Genomic DNA, 14,239 nt, shown 5'->3' with positions numbered 1-14,239 from the left:
CTGTCGTCGTAGTTTTTCCTTCGACGACGCATACGTACATTTTTCCTCATTTCACATTAACATAGAAATTGAAATGGCATGACGAAAAAAAAGAGAATTAAGAAATTACAAAAGAAGATGAAAAACGACAAAAAACAAAACATGAAATCAAATTCACTTTGCAAGGGTTAGAACATTTGCTTAATGGCCATCGAATGTACACAGACCAGACAAGGTGTAGATATAAAACCAACCAAAAGACATGAGTGGAGAAAATTATAGCAGTAAGGAGAGAGTTAAACAAAGCTAAATAAATTTTACATAAATTTGTGTGTATATAAATGTTATAAGCTTATCGGTGTTTTAAGGAGACGTTTAATGATGTTTTGATCGATAAGTTTCATGAGAATTGATAAGTTTTTTTAAGAATCGATAAGTTTCATAAAAATCGATAAGTTTCATAAAAATCGATAAGTTCCATAAAAAGCGATAAGTTTCATAATAATCAATAAGTATCAAAAAAATCGATAAGTTTCATAAAAATCGATAAGATTCATAAAAATCGATAAGTTTCATAAGAATCAACAAGTTTTATAAATATCAATAAGTTTCTTTAAAATCGATAAATTTCATTAAAAACGATAAGTTTCATAAAAATCGATAAGTTTCATCAAAATCGATAAGTTTCATAAAAATCAATAAGTTTCATAAAAATCAATAAGTTTCATAAAAATCGATAAATTTCATATAAATCGATAGGTTTCATAAGAATCGATAAGTTTCATAAAAATCAACAAGTTTCATAAATATTGATGAATTTCATAAAAGACGATATGTTTCATAAGAATCAAAAAGTTTCATAAATATTGATAAGTTTTATAAAAATCGATGAGTTTCATAAGAATCAATAAGTTTCATAAATAGTGATAAAATTCATAAGAATCAATAAGTTTCATAAACATCGATAAGTTTCATAAGAATCGACAAGTTTCATAAATATTGATAAATTTCATAAAAATCGATAAGTTTTATAAGAATCGATAAGTTTCATTAAAATCGATGAGTTTCATAAGAAATGATAAGCTTCATAAAATTGATAAGTTTCATCAAAATCGATAAGTTTCATAAGAATCAATAAGTTTCATAAGAATCAATAAGTTTCATAAACATCGATAAGTTTCATAAGAATCGATATGATTCATAAGAATCGATAAGTTTCATAAAAATTGATAAGTTTCATAATAGTCAATGTGTTTCATAAAAATCGGTAAGTTTCATAAAAATTAATAGATAAGGTTAGGACGATAAGAGGGTGCTGGTATTAATCCGCCCCATGCCACTGTCGACATACACCTAAGCCAGGCCGGTAGGCCGGTAGTTCTTATATAGTGTGGAATATTGATCATTTTTATATCGATGAAGCACATAACGACATAGCATTATCGATAAAGTGGTTATCGATCCTTTATATATCCCTTAAAAATACTTGCAAATATTACTCATCATTTTCGAACTGTCTCAGGACCTATAATACGTTGTTAAAATGGTGGCAATTCGTCAAAAAATTAAATTTAATTTATCATTATCGTTAAAACAATCGTTATCGATATACAATCTAAAAGTGAAATTTAATTTCACAAATTATCGACCATATAATAATCGACATAAAATGATGGAAATAAAATTTATCTTTGTATACATCCAAATATTAACAATTTTTAGATTTATATTACCTCGAATTTTATGGCAGCATTTTTCGATAGCTAAATTGTCGATAATATGCGCAATTCTGTATGAAAACCCATTTAAAAATTGTAGATACCCATTAAAAGGTATTTAAATTATTGATATAAAAGCTTTTGTAACCAATGTGATCGTTATCGATATACAAACGACAATTGAAATTATCGATCAAATAAAAATCGACAAAAAATTATCGAAATAAAATTTATTTATGGATAAATTATTGATGGTAAACAACAGAATCACCTACAACCAATGATTAACAATTTTTTGTTTTTGATTATTTCGATAATTTTATGGCAACTATTATCGATAACTATGTTATCGATAATTTGCGCAATAATGCATGTAAACCGGTTTAAAAATTGTCGACCAAAAAAGGTATATGAATTATCGGTATAAAAATTTTTAGTAATTAATGTAATCGTTATCGATATACAATCGATAAGTACATTTTTTTTGTTAATTTAAGTTAGTTTAAAGCGATAACTTATAGAGAAATCATTTTAAGAAGATAAAGACGTTATCGATAACTTTCATTAATCGATAATTTTTGTTTTCTTTCATAAAATTTGTGCTTGTGGATAAATTTTTGTGCCCTAAAACGATTTTTTTTTGATTAAATAAATTGGGAAGATATACAAAACTTTTTGGTTTTTAGCTCTTTTTTGAGTTATTTTCTTGACCATCACTGTTCTATACAACTATTTCGTAATTTGTGAAAAAAATTGCTCGCAAAAAATTTCGAAATAGTAAAAGAAAAAAAAAAAACGACTTAAATCTATAGCAGAAAAGAATTTAAATTTCCTTTTTTCGTGCGGCTGACATTTCTTTATTTTTCTTTTTAATGCCTAAAATAAACAACAAATAGTAGTTCATTTTTAAAAGAAAAGCAATTCATCTTCTTTTCAGTGCAGTTCAACATGAGTGATATGAAGGCATTTTCTTTTTTTCTTTTTGTTATCTCGAAATAGTTTCACCAGATTTTCACAAATCCAACAAGTCGCGACTCTATGGCTATACGGCATCTTAAGCAAGAGGACTAAAATGAAGGCAATGATGGTAGCCCAATGACAAGGGAGATGGACCACCTCAATACCATTTCCAATAGAAATGGTATTGAGGTGGTCCCTGAGGCTAGAAGGGATAGGGGAGGAAGGGAATTTCGTTCTTTTAAATGGGTAACAAACAAAGGAAAACTGTTGCAAAACTGGTTTAGCAGCTTGAAGCTAAAAAAAGGTTATAGATGGGGTCTATTCGTTCAAAACATTCTACTGCCGATACAAATTAAAATTTTTTTTCCTAAATTTTTGATGCGATCTTTCTTTAAGCAGATGCATGATAGTTTTTTTTCGAACTGATGCTGCCGCAAAAAAAAAACATCACTCCACAATTGCCACAACACTTGAGCTATTCTTTGCTCCGATTTACTGGGTTGATTTTTAAGTTATTTTGAAACGTTTTTGACGAAAAACAAATGTTTTGGTTCCCAAAACATCATCCACATGGTTAGTGTGATGACATTGCACAGTGGTCAAATCACATTTTTTTTATACCCACCATTATAGGATGGGGGTATACTAATCTAGTCATTGCGTTTGAAACATCTCGAAATACTGATCTAGGACCCTATAAAGTATATATATTCTTGATCGTGTCGACTTCCTGAGTCGATCTAGACATGTCCGTCCGTCTGTCGAAATTACGATGGCGGTCGAACTTTTTTATAACACACCCCTAAGTAGGTTTATGTCTGTCTATTGAGGAAACGTTTAATGATATTTTTATCGATAAGTTTCATAAAAATCGATTAGTTTCATAAGAATCGATAAGATTCATAAAAATCGTTAAGTCTCATAAGAATCGATAAGTGTCCTAAGAATCGATAAGTTTCATAAACATCGAATAGTTTCATAAGAATCGATAAGATTCATAAAAGTCGATAAGTTTCATAAAAATTTACAAGTTTCATAGGAATCGATAAGTGTCCTAACAATCGATAAGTTTCATAAAAATCGATTAGTTTCATAAGAATCGATAAGATTCATAAAAAATCGTTAAGTTTCATAATAATCGATAAGATTCAAAAGAATCGACATGATTCATAAAAATCGATAAGTTTCATAAAAATCGACAAGTTTCATAAAAATCGTTAAGTTTCATAAGAATCGATAAGTGTCCTAAGAATCGACAAGTTTCATAAAAATCGATTAGTTTCATAAGAATCGATAAGATTCATAAAAATCGATTAGTTTGATAAGAATCGACAAGTTTTATGAGAATCGATAAGTGTCCTAAGAATCGATAAGTTTGATAAAAATCGATTAGTTTCATAAGAATCGATAAGATTCATAAAAATCGTTAAGTTTCATAAGAATCGATAAGTTTCATAAGAATCGATATGATTCATAAGAATCGATAAGTTTCAAAAAATCGATAAGTTTCATAAAAATCGTAAAGTTTCATAAAAGTCGATAAGTTTCATAAAAATTGACAAGTTTCATAAGAATCGATAAGTGTCCTAAGAATCGATAAGTTTAATAAAAATCGATTAGTTTCATAAGAATCGATAAGTTTCATAAAAATCGATAAGTTTCGAAAAGCTAGCCGCTTGAAATTTTTCACAGATACTAAATATTGATGTAGGTCGTTGGGGATTGCAAATTGCCAATATCGGCTCAGATTTGGATATAGCTCCCATATAAAACGTTCTGCCAATTTGAATTCTTGAGCCCCTGGAAGCCACAATTTTTGTCCGTTTTGGCTAAAATTTTGCACTGTGATGATTTCAAATAACTGTGCCAAGTACGGTCCAAATCAGTCAAGAACCTGATGTAGCCGCCACATAAACCGAACTCCCCAAATAGTGTTCTGTTATGGCTTCCCACAACAGTGTCAAGTACGGTCCAAATAGGTCAAGAACCTGATATAGCTCCCATATAAACCGATCTCCCGATTTGATATGACTTCTTGAGCCCCTGGAAGCCTCAATTTTCATCCAATTTGGCTGAAATTTTGCACATGGTGTTCTGTTATGACTTGCACAACTGTGCCAAGAGCGGTCCAAACAGGTCTATAACCTGATATAGCTCCCTTACAAACCGATATCCCGATTTGACTTCCTGAGCCCCTGGAAGCCGCAATTTTCATCCGATTTGGCTAAAATTTTGCGCACAGTGTTCTGTTATGGGTTCCAACAACTGTATCATGTACGGTCCAAATCGGTCGAAAACTTGATAAAGCTGCCATATAAACCGATCTTCCGATTTGACTTCCTGAGCCCCTGGAAGCCGCAATTTTCATCCGATTTGGCTGAAATTTTGCGCACAGTGTTCTTTAATAGTTTTCAACAACTGCGTTAAGCACGGTCCAAATCGGTCAAGAACTTTATATAGCTCCCATATAAACCGATCTTTCGATTTGACTTCCTGAGCCCCTGGAAGCCGCGTTTTTTATCCGATTTGGCTGAAATTTTGCACACAGTGTTCTGTTATGACTTCCAATAACTGTGTTTAGTTCGGTTCAAATCGGTCGAGAACCTGATATAGCTGCCATGTAAACCGATCTTCCGATTTGACTTCTTGAGCCCTTACAAGCCGCAATTTTTGTCCGATTTGGCTGAAATTTCGCATTTAATGTTCTTTTATGGTTTCCAACAACTGTGTCGAGTATGACCCAAATCGGTCGTGAACCTGATATAGCTGCCATATAAACCGATCTCCCGATTTGACTTCCTGAGCCCTTACCAGCCGCAATTTTTATCCGATTTGGCTGAAATTTTGCACAAAGTGTTCTTTCATGGTTTTCAACAACTGTGTCGAGTATGACCCAAATCGGTCGTGAACCTGATATAGCTGCCTTATAAACCGATCTCCCGATTTGACTTCCTGAACCTCTGGAAGCCGAAATTTTCATCCGAATTGGCTGAAATTTTGCACAAGGTATTCTCTCATGGTTTCCAACAACTGTGTCAAGTACGGTTCAATTAGGTCCATAACCTGATATAGCTCCCTTACAAACCAATCTCCCGATATGACTTCCTGAGCCCCTCCTGGAAGCCGCAATTTTCATCCGAATTGGCTGACATTTTGCACACAGTGTTCTGTTATGGTTTTCAAATTGGTCCATAACCTGATATAGCTCCCATACTTTAGTAAAAATCCATGGTTTTCGGTTTCCAAGATTCAATTAGCCAGAATTTGCGCAGCTCCAGTGGGCTAGGCAGTACAAACAAGCCATTCCTTAGATCCGGCTGGTAACGAAAACAAGTAGGATTTTTGAAGCACCATCCACCAGACCTCAACACCATATGGCCTTAAAAGTCTGCCAATTGCAGTAAACAGCCAATGAATGGCAAGCGGGTTCAAGGGAAAGAGATGCCTTTCTCGTTCTTTAGAAAATGTTAAAATTTCACTTCTGTCCCCACATTCCCTTTATAAGCATTTAATTACCAATTTTTTGCCTTAGTTAAACTCACTGTACTTTGCTTGGCACCCTCACCCTTGCACAAGCCCCAAGACCAACCCAACTGCTGCTAGCATATTGGCCAAAATTGAGAAAATTCCATTTCATCGCCAGTGTTTCAATCAAACCACTTATGATCGCTGAAATAGTGCCAAAATAACGAAATAGAAAATCATTTTCAAGGAGCTCTAGTCATGACAACTGCGCCATCAGCAACTAAATGACGACCATATCGAATTTCCAACATGGTCCCTCTCAAAAAAGAAAAACACACAGAGACACCTCAAAATCTCCCGCCATGACAAAAACAACAAAGTGACTAAGATAGATTTTTGAAAGTTTAATCATCAGCAATGCCAGATTCAAGCAAGACAACTCATTTTGGATTTGTTGTTGTTGTTGTTGTTGAGGGGTGGGACATCGCAGTGGGTGGCAAAGTTGAGTACATACCATCAGAACTTGTGGCCCCTCTCTTTTCTCTGGCCATTTCCCCTCAAAAGCATATGAAAAAAAAAAACATTCTGTTTTGGCATTTTCCCGCCGGAGAAGAGCACATGACTTGTTCATATTTTTCATCTTTTTAGCAACACGTTTTTTATGGCCACCTTGCCCCTAAGGCATATACTCCCTTCCCTTTGCTTAACTTTTCCTTCATTTGGCATTATATGTACATTGCAAAAGACGACAACAACGCCAATGCTGAGGATGATGATCATGATGATGAGTATGGTTATGATTATGTTGATGTAGATGATTTGTTTTCAGTTGACCCTTCTCCCCTTACCACCCCCTCTTCTCCACCGCAAGCAAAGGCATGGCAAATCTTTGCTCTATGCCTTCACTTTAACACATTCATAAATATTAAAAATTTTGTTCAAAACAAAAAAACGAAAAAAAACCAAAGAACACAAAACCAAAAACAAGTGCAAAACATTTTTGGTAACAACTACGTCAGCTGATGATTAATAATAGCGAAATATGCAACAACAACACCAAAATCAACTCTCATACACAAATTGTTCACAAAGAAAATTATTGTATGGGGAAATGGAAAAATTGCTCAATTGCAAATTTCATCCTGCGGATTAAATGCCACGATAAACATGAAAAAACATTAGTAGGCATTTATTCTGAAGAGGGGATTAGAGAGTAGTAACCACAAAATTATAGGAAAACTGGCCTTCGGCATCAAGAAAAAGATTAAAAAGAAAAATTCAAGAGATTAGGAAATATTAGGAGTTGAAAAAAAAAAATACAATAAAAACAAGTAAAAGCGTGCTAAGTTCGGCCGGGCTGAATCTTATATACCCCCCAACATGGATCGCATTTGCCGAGTTCTTTTCCCGGCATCTCTTCTTAGGCAAAGCCAGTAAGGAATGGCAAAAGTCGAGCGGTGCAGACTGTATTACACCCTACACCTACCTTATAAGTACAATGTGGGACCTATATCCAATTCTGAACCAATTTTGATGGACCTCGGCGAGCAAATACGTTCAAACTGTAAAAACTACGGTTGACAAATGTCAACAGTATGCCAAATCACCCAAAATCTGACGAGCATATATATGGGACCTATATCTAATTCTGAACCGATTTCGAGCAAACTTCTCAGATAATGTGGTAGTCGTCAAGGGAAGCGTTGTGCAACATTTTGGCAAGATTGGTCAAACAATGCGCTTGCAGTGGCTCTTGGGGTGAAAATCGGACCACATACATATTCGACAGCTATATCTGAATCTGGGCCGATTTCAATGAAATTCACCAGTAATATTGAGAGTCAAGAGAAAATAGCTCCTGCAAAATTTCGACAGAATCGGTTAACAAATGAGCACTTTTTTGCAATATTTCTCAAAATCGGTCGAACTTATATATGAGAGCTATACCTAAATCTGAACCGATTTCGAGCAAACTTCTCAGATATTGTGGTCGTCGTCGAGGAAAGCGTTTTGCAAAATTTTGGCAAGATGGGTCAATAAATGCGCTTGCTGTGAGTCTAGAAGTTAAAATCGGGCGATATATATGTATATGAGAGCTATATCTAAATCTGAACCGATTTCAATGAAAATCACCAGTAACATTGAGAGTCAAGAGAAAATCCCTTCTGCAAAATTTCGAGAAAATCGGTTAACAAAAGACCATTCTATTGCAATATTATTGCAAATCGGACGAACATATATATGGGAGCTATATCAAAATCTGAACCGATTTTAACCAAACTCTATGTATATGGTGGTAGTCGTCGAGGAAATCCTTGTGAAATATTTTGGCAAGATGGGTCAATAAATGCGCTTGCAGTGACTCTAGGAATGAAAATCGGGCGATATATATAAATGAGAGCTATATCGAAATCTGAACCGACTTCCATGAAATTCACCAGTAAAGTCGAGTGTCGTAAAAAAATCCTTCCTGCCGAATTTCGAGAGAATCGTTTAAGAAATGACCATTTTATGGCATTATTACTGAATATCGGACGAACATATATCTACATCCAGATCTGAACCGACTTCTCTAGGCCGAAAAATATGGCTGTACAAAATTTGAAGACGATCGGATGAAAACTGCGACCTGTACTGTGCGCACAACTTAACATGGCCAGATGGACGGACAGACAGACAGACAGACGGTCGTAGCTAAAACGAATCAGAAAGTGATTCTTAGTCGATCGGTATGCTTATCAATGGGTCTATCTCTTTTCCTTTTGGGTGTTACAAACAAATTCACTAAGTTATAATAACCTACACCACTACTGTGGTATAGGAATAAAAGAAAAGATTTGCTCTGCAGATTTTCTCTAGAGCGCGTAAGTTCTTTCCGATTTGGCGTGTTCTGCTAGGACTTCCAACAACTCTGCCAAATGTGGTACAAATCGGTCCGTAACCTGATATAGCTGTCATATAAACCGATCTTGGGTCCCGACCAGTGTTGCCTAACAAAATTTACCAGATCTATACATGTTTGTATGCAGCTGCCATATAGCCCTATTTTTCGTTTAAAGGCATTGAATAGGCGAATTTTGATCGTACAAAAACCGCATTTCTTAATCAGAATTTACGAAATTTGGAAGAGATCCCTTAACACTAGTACCAGTTACCGACAAAATCAAAACTTAGGCCATTTTCTCTAAAATTTAAAGCAGTGGGACACTGTTAACGAATACACACACAGAAAAATATATTTTCGTAAAACAACAACGATTGTCGAAAAAACGACGACAGAATTTGTTAATTTTCCTGCAACAACTTATTTTGAATTTCGACGACCCAAAGTACAAATTTGTTTCTGAAAGGCACTTTTGCAAGCCAAAATATAACAACAACATCAATATGACCATAAGCAAGATAAAAAGCCATTTAACCAACCAGGCACCAGCTGCACAAACCTCGGTGTGGTGGTGTTTTGTATTTTCTTTCGTTCGGCTAGCGCTCCGTGTCTCGTACGTCTACTCTTTTGCTCTCTGTTTTTTTTTTCTCTGTCACTCTCTCTCTACGCGTGATTTGAACTCATAATTTCATGTTTGGTAGTCTTCCACGCATCCCTCTTGCCTACCGACTCCGAGGTATTCATGATGAAATAATTCAATCAGCAATATTGAGCAGGAATGAATGAATGAATGAAGTAGGAACCTACGAAAAACGGCAACACTGGTCTTGACTTCTTGAACCTCTAGAGAGCGCAATAATTATCCGAATTGGCTGAATTTTTGTATAACGGCTTCTCCCATGACCTTCAACATACGTGCAAATATGGTCTGATTCGGTCTATTGCCAGCTCCCCTATGAACCGATCTCCCTATTTTACTTCTTGAGCCCTAAAGGGTGCAATTTTTATTCGGTTTGTCTAAAACGTAACACTACGACTTCTATGGTCTCCAACATTCAATTCAATTATGGTCCGAATCGGATCATAATTTTTTTCATTATTGTTTTTATTTATTTTTATTTTTTTTTTTGCAATATTTGTTTTTTACTTTTTTCTTGTTTTTTATTTTTTTTTTAATTTTTTCTTGTTTTTAATTTTTTTTTTACTTTTTTCTTGTTTTTTAATTTTTTTTTTAATTTTTTATTTTTTTTTTATATATTAAAATTATTATAAAATTTTTACATAAGCAAAATCTGTACCAATTTATTATTTTTACATCCATTTCGAATGCCGTTAGTAAATGAGAATCTGTACACAACATAACTGTAAATTTTGTTTGGGAGAGTAGGTATCAAACCAACTGAAACATTCAAAAGGTGAAAAAACTACCACAAAAAATCTTGTTTCACTACTTACACATGTATATATACATATAAAGGAAGCAAATTTTTATCAATTCCGTTTTGTTGCCTCCCTAGCCCCTCCAAATAAATGCATTTCAATTGAATTGGATCCAGCAACTCACACATGCTTAGCAAATAAAGCCAAGTTTTAACAGAGTATCTCAAAGCCTCTCCAAAAAAAGGGAGATCAATTTAACACACATACATATGTATGTATGGTTGTGTATGTGTTGCTGCGATTCAAGCAAAGATGCCAAGTCATGTTTCTTAAGCGGAAGAGGGGAATATGGGTTTCTTTTCTTCTTGAATTCATTAGAGCACAAATGCACATACTCCACAAAAAAAAAAACTTGTTCTCCTGTTGCTGTCTCTCTCTCTCCGATAAGACCATTGTTTTCCTTTATCTCTCTCTCGCTCTTTCTCTTTGAAGGAGTGCAAATTAACAGATTGCAATGTGTGCCCAAGTGAAAGACTTTGAATGTAAGCATTTTTGGGGGACTTTTGCCTTTGTTTTTGCTGCTGCCATTGTTGTTATTGGTTCGACTTTGGGTTTTTTTTGGTCGGTGTGTGTTATTGTCCGTTAAAATGTTTGTTTGCTTGCAATAATGATTTGACCTAATTTCGCAACCACAGCAAAAGAAAATAAAATTAAAATAAAAAATAAAAAATGAGACCTGCAACAAAAATAAAAGAAGTAGGTATCACAAGGAAGACAACGAAATTGGTGGTTTTTTTTGGATAAAGCAGGGTAAAGTTTAGCAAGCAAGCAAGCCTTTATAACACACATATATACATACATATGTATACAAATGCGTATGCATTGAATACCTCATAGGCAGTGAGTGACTCAGGCAATAAAGGAAAGAAGGGAAATTTTATATCTGTCGAATGCGTTTGACTCAACGCAATGACTCTTTCTTTTGGTTGGTTTGCATGAAATTGTAACTCAGAGAATGCTAAGTATTATATAAAATTTTAAATTACATATGGGCCCTTATTTGAATGGACCGGCTCACATACACAAATTGACTATTGGCAGTGTTGCCAGATCTGCGCACCTATTACAGTAATGAAAATCTTTGAATAAAATTCAAAACGACTTGTAGTACCTCCCATGGATACTTACGAAAGCAGACGAAACAGTACTTGGAGTGTTTGAGAGAATGATTCTACTTAAAACTTGTGGGCCAACCTAGGCCAAAAGAGAATATAGAAACGAAGTACGGAGATATTACTGCTCCCCTTAAAGGTTCAACCAAGATAGACTCTGTGGTGGGATTTTCTCTATATCTCTCTTTTTTCCTCCTTGTGTTTTCTCTAGTTCATTTTCTTACAAATTTATCGTCATTACTTCATTTGTCATTTATCAGAAAGAGAGGGAGATATCAGATAGAGGGATATTATGCAGATCGAGAGGGAGAGAAAAAAGTGGAAGAGGGAGTGAAGGAGGGAGAAATGGAGGGTAAGATAAAGAGAGAGAGAGAGCGAGTGAGAAAGCGGGAGTAAGAGGGGGTGAGAAAGAGATAGAAAGGTAGAGTAAGGAGAGAGAGAGGGAAAAAAGAGAGAGAGTGAAATTTCCCTCTTTATCTAACATTACTCTTTACTACCACCGTAGCTCAGAGGTTAGCATTTCCGCCGATGGCGCTGAACGCCTTCGTTCGAATCCTGGCGAGACTATCAGAAAAAATTTTCAGCGGTGGTTTTCCCCTCCCAATGCTGGCAACATTTGTGAGGCACTAGGCCATGTAAAATTTCTCTCCCAAAGAGGTGTCGCACTGCGGTACGCCGTTCGGATCATTGAGCTTAAACTTGAATCGGACTACACTCATTGATATGTGAGAAGTTTGCCCCTGTTCCTTAGTGGAATGTTCATGGGCACAATTTGCAACTTGCAACATTTACCTAACTTTACTCTATACCATTTTGTGACATGATATTCTCATATCTCTTTTTCAACCGTCTCTCTCTCTCTCTCTCTCTGACCCGTGGTGACGCATTATTTCTCCACTAGCTGTAATTGGCCATGACAGATCATTTATCCCACTAGTCGATCTTAGAATATCGTTTCATGTTCCTCGATCTTCAGCACTCCTTCAAAAATCTCTGGCACTAAGATTCGAGATGTCCTTCACCACTTGATCTTTCCTACCGACTCTTGGTCATCCTAGCCAACATAACCATTGCATTTTGGGACGTTTGAATCTCCGTCAATAAAAAATGGTTCACAAATTTTACGAAGTATGATTCTCTCAAACACTTTTTTTTAAATGTTAACGCCAGGATTCAAACCCAGGCGTATAGCGTCATAGGCGGACAAGCTAACCCACTGCGTTACGGTGGACTCCTGTAAAGGCTTTCAATAACCCGGACAAGTATGGTTCAAGTCGATCTATAAGCGAACAAAGCCTGCCATATAAAGCGATCTTATGGTCTGATTTTTTTAACCTCTAGGGGGCGCTGTGCTTAACAAATTGGTTCAAAAATGAACGTGATGACTTCTGTTATGACTTGCAATAATAAAGCCAAATCGGGTCCAAATTGGCCCATAATCTGATATAGCTTCCATGTTAAGCGTTCGCCCAATCTCCTGATTCGAATTCTGGAGCTCTTAGAGGGAGTACTTTTTGATCTATTGGGCTGAATTTTGCAAAATGATCTAAACCGATCTTTCGATTTGATTTTTATCCCCTATAGAGGGCGTTACCAATTAACCAATTGGGCTAAAATTTTGCGCCCTCAATTCTGCTGACTTCCAACAACTCTGTCAAGTATGGTAATAATCGACCCAAAACTTCACATAGCTCCCATATAAACCGAACTGCCTATTTGAGTTTTTAGCCTCTAGAGGGCGCTTTGCTCAACCAATTGTTGTGAAATGTTACATGTGATGAGGGAACACTTTTTGATCTATTGGGCTGAATTTTGGCATAAGACTCTATTACGATTTTCAATAGCTCTTCCATATAAACCAATCTTTCGATATGATTTTTATCCTCTAGAGGGCTCTACCAATTAAACAATTGGGCTCAAATTTTGGGCACTCACTTCTCCTATGACTTCCAACAACTCTGTCATGTATGGTAATAATCGACCGAAAACTTCCCATAGCTCCCATATAAACCGAACTGCCTATTTGAGTTTTTAGCCTCTAGAGGGCGCTTTGCTCAACCAATTGTTGTGAAATGTTACATGTAATGTTTTGTTATGACTTCTTATGACTCTGCTAATTATGGTCAAAATCCGTCTTTAGCCTGACATAGCTCCTTTGGGAACAGACCTAAAGATTTGTCTTACAGGGCCCCTAGAGGGCGCATTTCATAACCATTGGAGAACTGAACAATCTATGACAAATATGCTCCAATTCAGGTTTTAACCCAATAGGAGTCCCAAATGAACCCCCATGTATATTTTTTAGTTTTGCCATAAAAATTTCTTTACAATGAAATCACGCTAATGCTTTATTTTGGTTCCCATAGATGGCGCTTTATTTTTATGACATCATATTGTCATTCAAGCATCACATAAGGAAATTTTAGTTGCAACAACTTGTCGGCTATTGTTGTTGCAAGCAAAATGGCCAAAATGCAATGTTTTTTCTTTGGCATTTTATGGAATTGTAACAAAGCAAAAAATATGGGCCGTTTATGGTGTAATGCAATTTAAAGATGCCGAGACAGACGACAAGGCAGGCTCTATTGTTTGTTGACATAAAATGCAATTTGCAGTTTTAGGTATGCATGTGTGTGTGTTGTGTTTCCCCTCATATAAACATTTGTCTCAATTTCAAAGAC

The 14,239-nt window shown here is 35.5% G+C and overlaps 1 protein-coding gene across 7 annotated transcripts in view; it reads left to right on the top strand.

Annotated features, from left to right (window-relative positions):
* LOC106081057 (heterogeneous nuclear ribonucleoprotein L) overlaps positions 1-14,239 on the top strand; it is a 451,695-nt gene that overhangs the window by 80,265 nt on the left and 357,191 nt on the right. The gene's annotated exons all lie outside the window — the stretch shown is intronic.

Source organism: Stomoxys calcitrans, chromosome 5, assembly GCF_963082655.1.
Source record: "Stomoxys calcitrans chromosome 5, idStoCalc2.1, whole genome shotgun sequence".
In the NCBI taxonomy this organism is placed as follows: Eukaryota; Metazoa; Arthropoda; class Insecta; order Diptera; family Muscidae; genus Stomoxys; species Stomoxys calcitrans.
Note: the sequence above shows the minus strand (reverse complement) of the source record. Positions and strands in the feature narration are given on the sequence as shown.